The 11,610-nt window shown below is 40.7% G+C and overlaps 1 protein-coding gene across 3 annotated transcripts in view; it reads right to left on the bottom strand.

The window, feature by feature from the left end:
• The window catches only part of SOCS6 (suppressor of cytokine signaling 6), a 30,833-nt gene that overhangs the window by 17,487 nt on the left and 1,736 nt on the right, over positions 1–11,610 (bottom strand). Inside the window, exons 1-3 of one of the 3 annotated variants that reach the window (XM_023755614.1) lie at positions 11,183–11,602; positions 7,209–7,402; positions 6,189–6,389 (exon numbers count right to left, since the gene is read on the bottom strand). The gene's annotated coding sequence lies outside the window, so the exon portion shown is untranslated. Of the gene's footprint in view, positions 1–6,188; positions 6,390–7,208; positions 7,403–11,182; positions 11,603–11,610 lie in introns of those variants that run through there. The other 2 variants (XM_006090773.2, XM_006090775.3) reach the window with 2 other exon arrangements.

Genomic DNA, 11,610 nt, shown 5'->3' with positions numbered 1-11,610 from the left:
TGATTGGGGCGGGTTCGTAGGCAGTTGGCCAGCTGGCCCCACCCCCTGGTTGAACTCCCAGTGGAGGGGACAATTTACATATTAGCCTTTTATTATATAGCATATGCATAACCCATGGACACAGACAATAGTGCAATGAAGGCCTGGGGAAAGGGTGGAAGTGGGGAGGAGGGGGTCAACAATAAAGATAAATTTAAAAAAATAAGAAACATAAAAAATAAATGAAGACAAGAGTCATAGGCCCAACTTTTCAGTGTCCCTTTCCCCTCCTTATTCCACTATTTCCATGATTACTCCTAGTCATTCCTCCCCAATTCTCACTCTGAAAAACACTCTTGGCAAAACCACAACATCGGTTAAATCCAATCCCACCTGGGCCACACCTGTGCCCTTGCAGGGGCATGTGGACACACAAACCCATAAGCACTGACTGACCTCACTTTATGGTCATGACCTGAACTTCAGATGGAGCCTCCATGTGCCTGGAAATCAAACTACATTCCATTCACTCTGCACTTGTGGGCATTTCACAGCTTTCCTCAGTCCTACAATACTTACTCCCCCCACCTTCAATCCCAGCTGATGGGCCAGCTTCCTGTTTCACTGAGAAAATTAAAAACATCACAACCAAATTTCAAACGCCAACACTTCAATTCACGTCTACCGACCTGGTGACACAGGTTTGCACATCTATCCTGTCACTGTGCAGGTGCACACATCTTTCTAAAGGCATCCTCCACTTGGCACACGAGATCTCCTTCATTACCCAACAATTTCCCCATTCTACAGGATCACTCCTAAAAATGTCATTTCTCACATGTATAAACAAACTTGTCTTGGCCCCACTTTCCCCACCAGCTATGGGTGGAGAAAGAGGTTCAATTTCTTAATCCCCTCTGCAACAGAGCACCTTGGGAAAATCATGCATACCTGAGGCCTACCATTCCCTGTCTCCCAATTTTCTCTTAAACCACACCAGACACCTACTCTACCACTACAGAGAAGTTGCTCTTGTCAAAGTCACTAATGATGTCCACACTGCAAATCCAGCATCAATTCTCAGTCCTTATCTTAGTTGCTCTCTCAGCAATATTTGATACAGCTGATCACGCCTCAGACTGCCTCCAATCTCTTAATTTTGGAGCTCCCCAGCACTCAACTTTGGTCATTTCTTCTTCATTTACACTCATGTCCTTAGTGACTTCACTCGTTCTCATGTTCTAAATAATATTGATGTGTCATCTACTCTAGAATTTCCTTTTATTTAAACATGTTTTTTATTAATTTTTAGAGAGCAAGGAAGGGATAGGGAAAGATAGAAACATCAATGAGGGAGAAACCTCAACATCTATCGGCTGCCTTCTGCACACCCCTTGCTGAGGATCAAACCTGCTACCTGGGCATGTGCCCTGACCAGGAATTGAACCAGTGACCTCTAGGTGCACAGGTCGAAGCTCAACCACTGAGCGACACCAGCTGGGCCTGAATTTCTATCTCTTTAGCCAATGATCAATCAACTCCCTTCTTCTTCTTTTTTTAAATATATTTTTATTGATTTCAGAGAGGAAGGGAGACGAAGAGATAGAAACATCAATGATGAGAATCATTGATTGGCTGCCTCCTGCACGCCCCCTACTGAGAATCAAGCCCACAATCCAGGCATGTGCCCTTGACTGGAATCGAATCCAGAACTTTCAGTCCACAGGCCAACACTCTATCCACTGAGCCAAATCAGCTAGGGCTCAACTCCCTTCTTGACGTGGCCACTCTGCTATCTTAGAGATACCTGAGACTTAACGAGTTCATAATGAAGCTCTGGATCTTTCCCATCCCATCCCCACCCTGCTCTCCCTGCAGCCTTTTCCACTTTCACTTGTGGTTACTCCATTCTCCCAACAGCTCAGAACAAAGGGTTTGGATCATTCATGGCTCCTCTCTTTCTCACACCCCACATCCCAATCTCAGCTATCTTCAAAATACATGCAGAATCCAATCACTTTCCACCATCTTGTTGGTCCAAGCTACTGTCCTATCTTACGGGCATTATTGCAGAGTGGCATTTTAGGTATTTTCCTTGCTTTCTCCTTTGGTCCCCTACATTCTTTTCTCAACAAGGTACTGGTGCTCAGGGAGGTGGCACAAAGGCTGATACCCTGGCTAAGGATGGTATCCTGAAGGAAGTCCTTTATGTCGGGCCCAGGCATCTCATGTCTCTTGGCAGCAATCATGTAACCGTGTCAAGCTATCTTGTTAATTTGCACATAGCGTTAAAATCTCTGGCTCTTCACATTCTTGAGAACTACATGCAAATAAAAGTAACTGAAACAGAGTAAATGTAATATAATTGCTTTGCCTTCTTTTAGGGCCTCTAGATCTTACCACAATAAGCTTCATTTTAAAAAGCAACAGGAATACTTGTATGGCTACAAAGGTGGATAAAGAAATTTAAAGATAACCCAATTAAGAAAAGTAGACTTGTCCTGTGTGGCTCAGCTGGTTGGAGCATTGTCCCATACACCAAAGGTCGCAGGTTCACTTCCCGGTCGGGGCACATACCCAGGTTTCGGGCTCAATTCCCAGTTGGGGTGCATACGAGAGGAAACCGATCAATGTTGCCCTCTCACATCGATGTTTCTCTCTTTCTCCCTCTCCCTAAAATCAATAAAAACATATCCTCTGATGAGGATTTAAAAAAAAGTGGACTTAAAGTTGTCCACTTTTAATTTAAAATTTAATAAATTAAGAATGAATTTATAATTACAGCAAAAGCTCTAATAAATGTTCAAGTGATTCACTCCCACTTTGTAGACTACTTACATAAAAACATAAAGTAGCACCAAGTTCCTGTGACACTGGGTGAATCTTCCGAGTCTCGTTTCCCATATAACACATTGATCTCTAAAACCTACCCAGCTCCAAGAGTATCTGATTGAATGAAAATAAAAATATGCAGATACTCAGACATTAAACCTGCAGAGAACTTTTACGTGATCATTTCTAAGCATTTTTTCCTGTAACTGTGTTCAATGCATTGCTAGTCAACTAAATATGAAACAATAGTTCATAGATTCAATCATTTAAAATATTAATGGAGCTGGCTTATAAGAATTAGTTAATGAAATAAACTCATTCCTTAATTTTCTAATTCAGATTTAAACATGTTGGATTTAAAAAGTAGTATACTTAGGTAACAAATCCTCAGTCTTTATATATGTGCATATTAAATTTTAATGTACATATTTTTATACCTTTCTAGGCACTCACCAATGTTTTAGCTAAAAACATAGCAAATACCCTAAGCAATCTCAGCATGTTGACTGCCTGTGAGAAAGAATGGCTTCACTGTTTAAACTACTGAGCAGGTAACACCCTTTCAGAATTTATGACAAATAGTTATAATTAGGTAGGGCCCAAAGATCTGTCTGCTGTTTTTGTTTTCATTCTGTGGCAGAGGTACTATACCAAACAGTGCAATAATTAACTTCTTTCAATACTTTCCATTCTTCAAAATTTAAAGTTATATTCATTTACACACAAAATCTTTTAAATATACTGAACTACTAAAGCAAAAACTTTTAACTCCTAAAGGCAACGTGCACATAAAAATAACTGTAACGTGCCTTGGCCAGTGTGGCTCAGTTGGTTGAGCATCATCCCATGCACCCAAAGGTTGCTGGTTCAATTCCCAGTCAGGTGATATGCCCTGGTCGTGGGCTTGATTCCCAATAGAGGGCATGCGGGAGGCAGTTTATCAGTGTTTCACTCTCACATCGATGTTACCCTCTCTCTCCCTCCCTCGCTAAAAAAAAAAATAAAAAAAAATCAATTAAAAATCTTTTTTAAAGTATTTAAAAATATAAGTAACTGAAAAGTGACACAACTGTTTTGAATGCTCTCAGACTTTAGATCTCAACACAAAGTCTCCAATTTAAAAAACAATTTATCAACTACTCAAATGCTTTTGCATAGAATATATGTTTTTCATTCAGCGTGCTTTAGAGAACATGAACTTTCAGTTAATATCATCTTTCCTCATTTTCTATAACTACAATGAAAATAAGAATAGCAGATTTGGGATACAAAAAGTAATCCACATAAGATTTACTAAATATATATTAAGAGCATACATAAACCTCACTTCTGATTTTTAGAGATAAAGGGGATCCTGGGGAGCAATAATTATTCAAATTAATAATACAGCCCTATTAAGCAAATAATCTTACAAAATGGAAAACATTATGTGCATTGTAAGCTGATAATTATCTAATATAATCATTTATTGTAGGATGCCACACATGTGACCTCTTGATATTAAAATGATCCAACTTAAGCCTAGCCGGTGTGGTTCAATGGTTGAGTGTCAACCCATAAACCAGGAGTTCATGGTTCCATTCCCTGTCAGGGCACATGGCCAGGGTTGCGAGCTTGATCCCCAGTAGGGGGCATGCTGGAGGCACCCAATCGATGATATTTCTCTCTCATAGATGTTTCTTTTTTTTTTTTAAATATATATTTTATTGATTTTATACAGAGAAGAAGGGAGAGGGATAGAGAGTTAGAAACATCGATGAGAGAGATCGATCAGCTGCCTCTTGCACGCCCCCCAGTAGGGATATGCCCACAACCAAGGTACATGCCCTTGACCAGAATCGAACCCGGGACCCTTCAGTCCGCAGGCCGATGCTCTATCCACTGAGCCAAACCGGTTCGGCTCTCATAGATGTTTCTATCTCTCCCTCTCCTTTCCTCTCTCTGAAATCAATAAAAACATATTTTTAAAAAAGATCCAACTTAAAATAATTTACATTGCCCACTATAGGAGAGCAGGCATTTCGTATTTAAGTTACATGGAGCTCAGTGACAGAGATGTGCCTCCATGATGACAATAGCTGAACACACAGTGAAAATCTATTTAAAGAGAAATTAGATGTGAGTTCCCCCCAAGGTAAAAGGCTTTAATATTCACTGATGCTAGAAAAACAAACACGAACTATTAAAAAGAACAAAAAAACTTTGCATGAGCTTATGAAACATAAACTTCTTTATCTTTATTATCCCTCTTCCTCACCCCCCAAAAACACAAGGTCAGTGAGGAATGGAAAGTAGACAACAACAGTGTTAACTGGCTTAGAGAAACTGGAGAAAGCTGAAATTGAAGCCTACTGGAAGGGAAGGCTACAAAAAACACATCTAAGAAAAGTTATCGCAAATCTGAAACAAGAATCATATACTATTTATTTTCAAAAGTGGGGAAGAGAACAGTTAAAAAACAAGAATTCCTGAAGCCAAAATTATAATTCAAAAGGAGAAAAATGGAGAATATTCACACCCCAAAAAAGAACCAAAAAAAAAAAAAGCTGATTCTTAAAAATTGAGGGGAAAAATTAATACATCAATTCAAGAGGCCCAACATCCAACAAAGAGCTTCAGTCAGGCGGGGAAAAAATTCAAGGGGAAGAAGTTATAAAAGAAATTTTAAACATTTTGCCAGAATCCAAGAATCCAAGGGTAGAGTCTAAGGATCCATGGACTGCTCAGACTATCCAAAAAGAAAAAATACCAATCAGGCACATTACAGCAACATTTTAGAGTTTAGGAGATAATACAAAGGTACTATAAAGCATCCAGAAAGAGAAAAAAATTACATACAAATGATTGGGATGTGTAATGCTGCTGACTAAGTGATAGCACTGGAAGCTGGCAGAGCAATGCCTTAAAAATTCCCAGAGAAACTGACTTTCAACATGGCATACAATCGGTCAATCACTTCAGTGTGCTTCCACATCTCTCGGCATCCCAGCAGGGACATGGCTGGCTCTGGACAATGGACTGTGGAGCAAATGTGACATGTATCACTTCTGCTCCAAGTATTTCAGTGCCAGCCTGTGGCCTGTCTGCTCTCCCTGTCTGCTGTGGTAGCCCGAGCCATGGGTGATGGGAGCGGACCACAGGTGACAGTAGGCTGGATCTCAAGGAAGATGTTAGAGGAATCCCAGGCCCACAGCAGATGTGGTGAAAGTGAGAAACACACCTTTATTTGTTGCTGAGATTTCAGTTAGGCTGCCACTGACTCAAATAGTAACCTAGAAATCTATACCCAGCTGGACTATACATCAAATATTTAGAACACAGACATTTTCTGACATGCCAGGTGTCAAACACACACACATGACCCCATGCCCCATCACCTGTCTAGGAAGTCACTAGGAGGATGAGCTCCATCAAATCAGGGAAGTAAACATACAGCTCCGGTTTGATTCAGTCTGTTTGAGATAATGTCCCTGTCGTCTATAGCTCTTCCCAATCAAACGCAGGTCACCCTCCAAGGGCCAGCTCAACTGTGACACATCCTCCATGAAGGGTTTCCTCCACAAACCCAAATTCCCTTGCTCCCAGGAGAAAATAAAACATCTTACATCAATGGCAAGAAGAGGTTTCTACACCAGATTTCACTATGACATCTGTAATGTGGTATGTGACTTTGGGAAGACTATGTAATCACTTTTAGTCTCAATTTCCTCATCATCTAGGTAAGAAAGAAGCTGGTTAATGATCAGGAGGTTCATTCTATTTCTACAATGAAATAATTTTGCAAATGTGCCAAACCACTAAAATCCTAATGCAATTCTATTTTGATACATGCTTACATAATCTGAGTCTGTTATAACTGGTAGTACTGTTATTCAGTGTGTGTGTTGTGTATGTGTTCACTTTAAAAGCAATATCAAAAGACAAAAATAGCTATTGCCAAAAAATATTTACTTTAAAGCTGAAATTAAGCTTGAATAGCAAACACCTTCATTATTAAAAACATCAAACCAAAATTCATAAAAGGAAAATTATACAAAGTAACAAGCCTACCAGTAAGACTTCCTACTTTAAAAGTGTGTTACTGTACTGCTGCTTCAACCATCCAGCATGTTTCTGGTGTGGCCAGAACAACAGCTACCACTACAAGTTCAACCATAAGCAGCAACCTAAGAGGCTATCTAGAGCACTTGGTGAACACACCTTGTCTACACAGTTCTAAAGAATAACATTAAACTCTTATTATCATTTTTTATGAAAATTTTATCCAATATGAACCATATATTCCTCTGCCTTCAGAATAAAAGCTTTAAACACAAATGTATACATTGAATATACAATAATCTCAGACTGCCATCAAACTGCTGTAGATGGATGCCTCTTCAGATAACCAAATTTACCTGTTGGCAAATTTCAGGATGGCACAGTGAAACCTTCAGGGTTTAGTGATGTTCAGATAACTGCTTGTCATCTAGGTCTTCAGAGACCAGATCTTGTCTTCTTTCTTCTCCTCTTTCTTTCTTTATTCAATGGTCTGCTCCCAGGGACAAGGGGATAGCCACTGCTCCCCGAACATAGTCTCCGAGTGGATGCCCTTTTAATAATTTCAAGAAACAAGTTTAGTATGATAGCTGCTAAGAGTGATAAAGCAATATTAAAACAGCATGAATCGAGCACAGGGCCTTGCAGAGGGCCATGTATTGTACCTTTTTTGTTCTCGATCCTCCACCACTGACCGCCATGACCCAGGGCCAAGGAACCCAATGGTGGCTGACACTGTAAGCATTTGCCACCCTCACTCTTCTAATAGCTGGCACCATTAGTACTTACGTGGACTCCCACTCTCTCCTCTCTTAATGACATTTTTCTTGTCCCTTTGGACCCTCACCCTTTCCCACACAGGGCTTCCTTAACAAGAAAATCCAAGTCTTACATAGACATTGCTGATAAACCAGAATACTCCTTTTAACCGATCACAGTGTAATCTAATTATTACTATTAGTACTTGTTATAGGCCAGGCACTGAACTCACACATCTACATGTATTGTCTCTTCAATGTTCACACCAATGCTGAGAAAGGCAGTTGTACAGATAAAGCAAGTAAGATTTCCTGTTTATTTTTAAAAACCTACCCTTATAAAGAACTTATAAAACACCAAAAAAACAAACAATCCAATTTAAAAAATGGGCAAAGAACCTCAATAGACACTTCTCCAAAGAGGACAGATGACCAACAGACATATGAAAAGAGGCTCAAAGTCACTAATCATCACAGCAATGCAAATTAAAACTACAATGAGGTATCACCTCACACCTGCCAGAATGTCTACCATCAGTAAAGCAACAAACAGTGTTGGCGAGGATTTGGAGAAAAGGGAACCCTTGTCCTTTGTTGGTAGTAATGCAGATTGGTGCAGCCACTGTGGAAAACAGCATGGAGATACCTCAAAAAAATTAAAAATGGAACTATCTTATGATCCAGTGGTTCTACTTCTGGGAATATAACCAAAGAAGCCCAAAACACAGATTCAAAAAAATATACACACCCCTATGTCCGTTGCAGCGTTATTTACTAGTACAATAGCTAAGATCTGGAAACACCCCAGGGTCCACCAGTAGATAAGTGGATAAAAAAGCTGTGGTACATTTACACAATGGAATAGTACCAAGCCGTAAAAAAAGAAGGAAATTTTACCCTTTGACAACATGGATGGACCTGGAAAGCATTTTGCTAAGTGAAATAACCAGTCAGAGAAAGACAAGTACCATATGATTTCACTTATATGTGGAAACTAATGAACAAAATAAACTAACAAACAAAATAGAAACAGACTTTAGAAAACAGACCTATAGCTGTCAGAGGGAACTGGGGTTGTGGAGCTGAGTGAAAAGGTGAAGGGATTAAGCAAAAAAAAACCTCATAGACACAGACAACAGTATGGTGATTATCAGAGGGAAGTGGGGGGAGGGATGTAGGAAAGGATAAAGGAGATAAATGGTGATGGAAGGAGCCTTGATTTGGGTGGTTAACACATAATACAATATACAGATGATTTAGTATAGAATTGTACACCCAAAACCTATATAATTTTATTAACCAATGTCACCCCAATAAAATCAATTAAAAATAAATACCTACCCTGTGAATTCTGCAGAACCAGACAGAAATATTGTAACCCATGACAGCACTTGGATTTTACTTTAAACAAATAATGCTCATAATAACTGTCAAAATGGATGACTATCCCCAGGTTAGCCCTATATGAGGAATAGACTGGGAGGGAATCTAAGATGTGTTCAAGGTCACAAAGCTAATAAGGTATACTCTTTCCTGAAGATCTAACACCTCCAAAATGTCCTTTAGGTGCAATTTGAGAACTGAAATCTTCAATGACCTTACCTAGTATGTCTATTCTTGAAAGCATCAAGAAGACCAACAGCCCCCTAAAAACAACTGTTCCAACTAAGTAAAATTTGATGTTTGTGTGAATCATCAAAGAAGACCCAAGTTTAAAGTAAAATGTACACTCAGTCCTAAAGCTTTCACTACTTATAAGTATAATAAAATAATCATAAAATATTAATGCCAATTTCACTATTGGTCCAACATAAGTCATGTCCCACTACTGTTCCCAGTTTACTACCTGGACAACTCTTTTGGTCAATCTTGTCAAACAAAAAAGTTTGCTCTTTCTGTGACATACATTAGTATTATGAATTCCTTCCTTGTAAAGGGAATAATTTTACAAAAGTACACAGGGACTGCAAATGCACCCTTGCCAAAACTGGAGGAGATGAGGGATGAGGTCAGAGGACTGAAACAGACAACCTTCACTTCCCATAACAGGCGCAACAAACAGAAAACAGCAAAAAGTGATCCTAGTTCTGGGTCATTTACCTGTCTACCCTTCTGAAATATTAAAATGGATGTATATACACCCACTAGTTATACTGGATTATAAATAAAGATCATAATTCAACATAGTTGTGTACCAACCCATTTCATATGGCCGTGTATTTTTGAGAGAAAACAGTAACTATCACAAACTCAGAAATGGACATAACATTTCCTTTTTTTTCAGAGTATAGTAAGACTTTTCAATAAGATCGCACAATGACTTCCATGAGCAAAATAAAAGACACATACTATTAGTAACACGAAAGTTTCCTTACAACTGACCACAATGGAGAAAACTACCAGTTACCTGTGAGGAGTGAAGTTACATAACAAGACAGTCTTAAGATACTTGCTTCTGTTCCCTAAAAAGAGGGCCACTGAAAGGAACGAGTAGGAATCCAGTCCCTACAGCCAGCTTTTCCTCCCAGGTCATAGCACAGCCCAGGTGGGCTGCAGCCCAGGTCAATGGTGCCCAAACCCCTCTGTCACTACCTGCAAGGTGCTGCCTTGGGAGGGTGCCAGGTGACACCCAGGGGTGTGTCCCTGGAGCCAGTGGCAGTCATGTGTAAGGCCTTCCCATTAAAAGATGGGGAAGTTGCCCTGACAGGTTTGGCTCAGTGGATAGAGTGTCGGCCTGCAGACTGAAGGGTCCCAGGTTCGATTCTGGTCAAGGGCAAGTACCTTGATTGCGGGCACATCCCCAGTAGGGGGTATGCAGGAGGCAGCTGATCGATGTTTCTCTCTCATCGATGTTTCTAACTCTCTATCCCTCTCCCTTCCTCTCTGTAAAAGATCAATGAAATAAATATATTTAAAGAAAAAAAAAAAAAGATGGGGAAAGGACCCAGCCAGTGTGGCTCAGATGGTTGAGCATCAATCAACCCATGCACCAGAAGGTCACTGGTTCGATTCCAGATCAGGACACAAGCTTGGCTGCAGCTCCATCCCCGGTGGGGGCTGTTGCAGAAGGCAGCCAATTGATGTTGAAGTTTCTCTCTCATCAATGTTTCTATCTCTCTCCCCCTCTCCCTCCCCCCATCTCTAAAAAAAAATCAAAAAAAAAAAAAGAAGGGGAAAGGGACAGTATACTTCCCACCAACTCAGACGATGTTTAAGGACCATAATAAAGAGGGGAAAATGTTTCAAAGAGATGCTGAAGGGAGTCCTAAAAAGGACAATAATGTTCGGGTGAATAACATGGTGGATCCTCAACCAGACCAAACAGTAGCAAGCACTGACCAAACCCCAGAGTCACTTCTTCCAAGAATTCTTATCACGTCCCCCATCAGAGAGCAGCTTCCCCAAGGGCAATGAGAGAACACCAGGGACTGTGCTGGAACCTAGGTGCTGCGGCCACACATTCCATCAGCGCCGGTGACATTCTGAACCTCACCACCTGCGCGCCAGGTGAGCCACCGAGGAGAAATCGGGAGCCTGGGGAAAGCTGTATCAGGGGCTACGTTTTGGGGTTTTACCTGTGAAACTTGGTCAACCGTGCCATTCATGCTTTCAAATAACGCTTGACGCTCTCTAGCACTAAATAAGCCACTTAACATTCATTCATTCAAGTAAGCGAAGCGAGTTTCATGTGGTGGTATCTGCTGGGTTAAGAAAAAAACGTCGAGAAACGCACGCCTCCTGCGGGTGAGAACACCCCAGTGATTTCATCTAAAAGGAGAAAACAGTTTACTTTTGATGACAAATACGTCTTTATTCAGGGCACACGGCCCATTAGAAACGTGTTTTGGAGCCCTTCTGCCTCATTCACATGACTGCTGGGATGCGCGCTGCCTGGTCCAGGAACATCGGTGGCTCTCAATTCAAAGGTGTGGACTTCCTTCCCGGAAGCCCGAGTTCTGCCGCGTGTTCCCACCTGGCCCCAGGTCCAGAGCGGGACGGAAAC

This window comes from Myotis lucifugus, unplaced genomic scaffold (assembly GCF_000147115.1).
Source record: "Myotis lucifugus unplaced genomic scaffold, Myoluc2.0 scaffold_82, whole genome shotgun sequence".
NCBI lineage: Eukaryota > Metazoa > Chordata > Mammalia > Chiroptera > Vespertilionidae > Myotis > Myotis lucifugus.
The sequence above is the reverse complement of the archived record's forward strand: the minus strand, read 5'-3'. Positions and strand labels throughout refer to the sequence as shown.